Source organism: Mus musculus, chromosome 14 (genome assembly GCF_000001635.26).
Source record: "Mus musculus strain C57BL/6J chromosome 14, GRCm38.p6 C57BL/6J".
Lineage (NCBI taxonomy): Eukaryota > Metazoa > Chordata > Mammalia > Rodentia > Muridae > Mus > Mus musculus.
In genome coordinates this window covers 43,388,786-43,394,785 of record NC_000080.6, presented here as the reverse complement: position 1 = coordinate 43,394,785, position 6,000 = coordinate 43,388,786, and the positions used below count along the sequence as shown (strand labels likewise).

General features: G+C 38.9%; 1 pseudogene; it reads right to left on the bottom strand.

Annotated features, from left to right (window-relative positions):
• Nucleotides 1–764: 764 nt before the first annotated feature.
• The window catches only part of Gm9597, a 78,249-nt pseudogene continuing 73,013 nt past the window's right edge, over nt 765–6,000 (bottom strand).

Below are 6,000 nucleotides of genomic sequence, written 5' to 3'. Positions count from 1 at the left end.
TAACTTCTTCTGGCCTTTGGGAAATGGCAGCACAACTGTTGCTACAGAAGGCAAATCATGCATAAATATAAAATAAATCCAAATAACAAACAGAATCGCCACTTGGTGGGGGGGGAAACGAGGGCGAAAACTCATAGAGCATATGGGCCTGGATTTTGTCTCTGCTTTTAAAAACATCTGGATACTGAATACTGAACTACACACTGTGCTTGTGTTAAAACCCCAAAAAGGAACCAAATGTATTGTCAAGCACAAAATTCACTCTCATAATAAAGAAAAACAACAAAATAACCAAAAAAATAATACATCCCTATCTCAAAAGGTCCTAAAATTGAATATCTGTAGTAGTATTTACCACTGATAGAACATTTGAAGGAAATCAGAAGCATACATGTCTGTGTTTTCTACCAGCTTTTATATTCCCTTAGAATTTGTTTTTATTTCCTGAAAGACATTTCAGAAATACTGATATATTTCCCATTGATTTGTTCAACACTGTCATTCACAGTATTTTAGCAGCAGCTAAATATTTGACATGCAAGGATACAGCATGGATAACTTTTCCATCATGAAGTCGTTATCCACATAGTTGGACACACTATCCACACTGAATGTACAATCTATTACTTTTGTAGCTCAGTCTGGCTGGGAAGTCATTATGGAACCCAAGCCCCATACACAGATCCATCTTTGTCTGATAGGTGTGAGATTTCAATAGGGTGATACCATAGCTGAATAAAGAAGTTTCTTAGAGTGAAGAGTTGGAGATCACTGTTTTATTCTTAGAATACATCCAATTTACTCAATAGTAACTAAAAGTGGGTAGTCAATATATATACTGTATAGCCTTATCAAAACATTAAATCAATTACAAAACAAAACAACAGCAAAGAAACAAACAAAAAACTTCTAATGAAACTAAAGAAAACCAAATAACAAAAGTAATCCAAGCTCAAACCAAAATCTAAAAACAAAAATTGTGCTAAAGAGCCTTCTTTGGCTGTCATTTAGCAGCACAGACTTACAGCCCATGGCTGTCTTTGGCAACACAGTAGAAAATAAGTTACTTCTGGTAACAATCTTTACAAGAGGAATGTAAGTAGGTCTCCTTTTTTGGAGTATGGGTTTGAAAAATATGGACACCCAAGACTAAGCAGAAAACATGTTACAGACTTTGGCTCAAAACCTTTGCAATTTTGTAGAATGATTTTGTAATTTTCCTTGATGACCTATCAGGACAAGAAAAATTTACTCTCAGAATCTTCCTATTTCCCCAGTAGGTCTTGATGTGCCTCAGCACATATCTGAATTCCTCTACATGTTCACTCTTGCTGAGCCAGAGCACAGATGAAATTAAGGGCTATTCATTGTAAGAAAAAAAAAAGTAAAGGAAGAAAATGCAGCAGATGATAGCCATGAGTACTGGGGATGAGATGAAACATTTGCTTAGCACATGCAGGGATCCCACTATAGAAGTTCTCTTCAAAGGAGACCTTGTCCTGGTCTCTTCCATGTTCCAGTTTCTGCTGGAGTATTTCACACCTAGGGAAGGAAAGAAGAAAGGCCTGATTAGGATTTGTCAATTCAGCTCTCCGTCCCACATGAGATTTGTTCAGCTGGATAATCTATTATGACCTATCATCGCCTGAGGTCATTCCCTGCATCCCCAAGTGTCATAGAGCACCTGGGCTTGGAATTTTGTTCTCAGCTTTTAAAAAGTGCTAGAAACTTAACTGTGAACTACACACTGTACTAGAGTTTAAAAGAAAAACACTATATTACTCCAATAGTCCAGGTATAATATATTGAATAATAACATTGTAGCAATGTCTGAATCTGAGTTCAAGGGAGATGTGAACAACCTAGAAAACCATGTGGATGACTTATGGGGAACCTGCTTAGAATTGAAGTGAAGGCTATGATTATTTCTCTAGTGCATGAACCTGACAGGGTTCCACTCTTCAACCCCTATATCTTGAAATAACCAGAGAAAACATGTCACACGAAATCCACAGGCACTGCATGGGTCCTAAAATCAGAAAAAAAATGTGCTAACTGAAAATATTCCCAAGGCTAGGAACTGAATTTTAAAAGCGATGGTCATGAAGGAACATAACAACATACCTATAAATCTAAGACTGTTGTATAGCACTCTGTCAATTATGCAAATTACTTGTGTTCACACAACACAAGCACAGTATACCTCAGTAACCTGTTTAGTTTAGTATCCTAGTTAATGCTATTATAAAAATTCCCCAGGATATTTCGGAGTCATAAAAAACAAATCTTGAATGTGATAGGTAGGTATTGGGCTAAGCATATACACAGCTCACTCAATGATAAGCTTTCCTCTCATAAACCAGACTCAGAATCAGGGTTCTTGGCATATTATCCAATCCGTCTTAGCAAGTTCCAAAAGCTGTGTAGAGTAGGCTTTTCTGCCAGCAAAGGATCACATGGTGGTTGTGGACTAGCCTCACCTTCACTGTTTCAGTTTTGTTCCAAAGTAAACAGTTCTTCCATTAGAGGCTCCTTTTGCCTGATTCACTTGGTGTCCAAAGGTATAATCCCAGAAAAATAGGAAGTCACTATAAATAAGATCCAATGGAACAATTTTCTCCCAATAATGTGACTTTGTTAGGAATATATTGAGTAAGATGAAGCTAACTAGCTGAAGGTCAAATACTTGCATGGATTATCTAACACTGAGCAATATTTCATGAAAGGGCTGTATCACACAGTATATTTTCACTCTTTAGCAGATGGACATCAGGATATCATCATCTTCTGGACTACTCTGAGAACCACTACAGCCCTCATGTTCCCTAGAGATTCTGTAGATATCTACTCATTGTTCTGGAATCTCTGGGTCAAAGGGAACTTCTTTTCTACTTTCTGAACCTTGCTTCTCAAACACCTACCTGAATTTATTCTACCAGACCTGTCTGAAAGTCCTCATTTCTACCAACCCCCATTTAGGCTGATTCTAACTCTGAGAAAATGGTTTTGAATAACAGCAATTGCAGAATGCTACACAGATAACATAGTGTGAGTTCTTTAGTTTATCAGGACCCTCAAGGGGCTCCTGAAACAGCCCTCTTTTGAATCACAGCTACCGAAATTCTGCTGGATGCAGGTACAGCTACATGCAACTCAATCTCTCAATAATTAGAATCCAAGACAAACTATAGGCAAAATTTTCCCGAGTAGAGGTAGGTGGAAAAGCAATGGTAGCAGGCAATGAGGAAAAGAATCTGGGATGCTGAGAAGATACAGTAAGCCACCTGATATTTCAGTGGGCCTTCATAATTCTTCCAGAGGAGAAAAGGGACATAACACATGGATTTTATACACCAACCTCCTCCTCAACACTATGTACCATATTCCATTGATTTTCTCCAAAGGATTTCAACGAGGATCAGTAGTATTGCCCCTAGCCAGTTGAAAGTCTGACTTTATAGGAGTTTTGCATCCTTTTTTTTCCCCTTGGGAGCTAGGTAGAGTTGCATACTAATTGTTCTGCTGTATTTGATGTTTCATGGGTGCAATCTGAAATCTCAGGGGCTTTACTCATCATGCTTGGCCTCTAGAGACAGGCATGGTTGCATGTCTACACAAATACACACACAAACAAATATACACACACAAACACTGTTGTATATTCAAGCATCCATACCACAAACACTTGCAAAGGCATTTTGCATTACCCAAGCACACAATTTAGAATAAACACACTGAGTCACAGCTGGTACACACACACACACACACACACACACACACACACACACACACACACAGATACAACAACACATACACCACATACCACAGAAAGACTGACACAAAAACACATACATCAATGAAATTCTTGCACTTATCTATCATATTTACTGTTGCATGAGCATGTAGTGGAACCTATGATGTGTACAAGGCTTTTATACTCAAGGGGGCTTTGCAGCCCTGACCTGTACTTATCTCCTCTTCAGGAACTTTTTCTATGCAAATACTTACTGGTCCTATAAGGACATTACAAGCTCTACACAGATATCCTTGACAACACAGCACTAAATTGCCAAGAAAGAGATTTCTACCTATAGCCTCCAGTAAGCCACGTTTTGACTTAGCACGGTCCCCTCACTAAACCTACACTGAGTCCTTTTTAGCATCAGAGAAAGACTGTGACTTTTGATCATTACTCAGGAACTGTTCAACACATTACTTATTATGTGACATTAAATCATCCTCAATATCAGTCAGGAGAAATCTAGATAAATGACCTGCTGTGACATTTCTGAAATGCAGCACTCTGCACAACTCTGATTGAGAATCTATCCTGAAACAAAGCCATGCCCAAAATATATTTAGCAAAACAATGTCAGCAGAGTGATGTAGTGTAGGCTTCTAAGTATGCCCATGGTTAAGCCAATAAGACAAGCCAGAATCTCCCAGGCAATAACTCTAAGCAGGTAAAATTAAAAAATCTAATATTTATTTTTAAAATAGTAGTATTGTTTAACGATTTGTTGATATAAATAAGAGACAGATCTCCACCTGGTAGTGGACAAGAGATGAAAAGTCTACTGGACATTGAACAACAGGAAGTATCAGGTTTATTGATAGACCTAGGCCCAAAGAAATAAGTTAGAGAATAACTACACAAAATCAGATGTCATTAACATGCCTTACAACATACCCACAAAGGTACAGATTGGCATAAGCATCCATAAACACACATACACAAACACTTACATACACACACAAAATCATAAGGGAGCAAAAAACAATGAAGAATCTGTCATGCTAGAGGACCAAATAATTTTGAATATGCAAAGCAGATCTTTCAACAGAGAAATTCAACTCTAGTATTCTTAGTAGAGAAATAGAAAGCCCTAGAGAACATTCTTCTTGGTCACAATGAGGGGTAGATATGGAGGAGTTTTTTCATGATGCCTCAAAACTCTCACACCAAACCTGAGATTGTGAGAAGCCTTTCCTACATCCCTGCTCATTCAGCCAGCTCCAGACCACAAGGCCCAGGAACTCCAACTCCAACAGCACTCAAAGAAAATAGGACTGGCAAAAAAAGTAGGACTTCCTACTCAGTCAGGGTGAAACAAAATCTACCGGGGAAACGGTGGGGGTGGGGGACAAAAACTTCCAAAAGGCAACAATGAAATCCACTTATTTGTCAATTCCACTAAGCTATCATCGCTGCAAATTACTTCCTTCCTGGAATCTCACATGATCCCCATAAAGCAAATGAGCTACAGGCCTTTACTTCTTTCTTCAAAGCTCTCTACTATTCTAAAGAAGGGCTCCATCCCAGCACCTTTCAAACTTTGTCATGTAGAGTTGTGATGTGTAATCAACTTATCTCCCCTAGTGAACTGCAGATTTTAGCAGGGCAGAAAAATTGGCTTGCTAAACATGCAGTTTCTTGTAAAAGTCTACCTCCAGAGAAAGCCTTGTAGATGATCACCTAAATAAACACTTGGAGGAGACAGAAGTGAGTGCCTGGATAAGTTGGTGGACTGTTACATTTGATTGTCTATGTTTATGGTTAGCCATGAGGGCAATCTGCCTCTGATACACATCATCCTACCTGCTGCTGCTTTGCACTTGGGATGTATGTTCTTGCTGGTCTCATCACAGAACTCTTTTCTTCACCAAAGGATGCCTCCTGGTCAGCCTGCTCTACCAGCAGTTTTCTGTTCTCATTCAGCAACATCCTTACTTTTTTCTTCAATTGATTGCATTCTTTCAGGAGGTGGGTGTGCCTGATGCTGAACCACAAACATACAAAACATAAATGTTGATTCCCAGCTAGCTTTGATTTGCCTGCCACTCTTCCAAATATTATGATGCCTGCAAGGTCTCTGATCCCCAGACAGCCCGAGACTAGAGACCACTGTATATCCATAAGTACCAAATAGAGGCAGGTCAAATCCAGAGACCAGCCACATGCAACAAGACTCAAAATATTTCTGAAAACCCTGACACCAA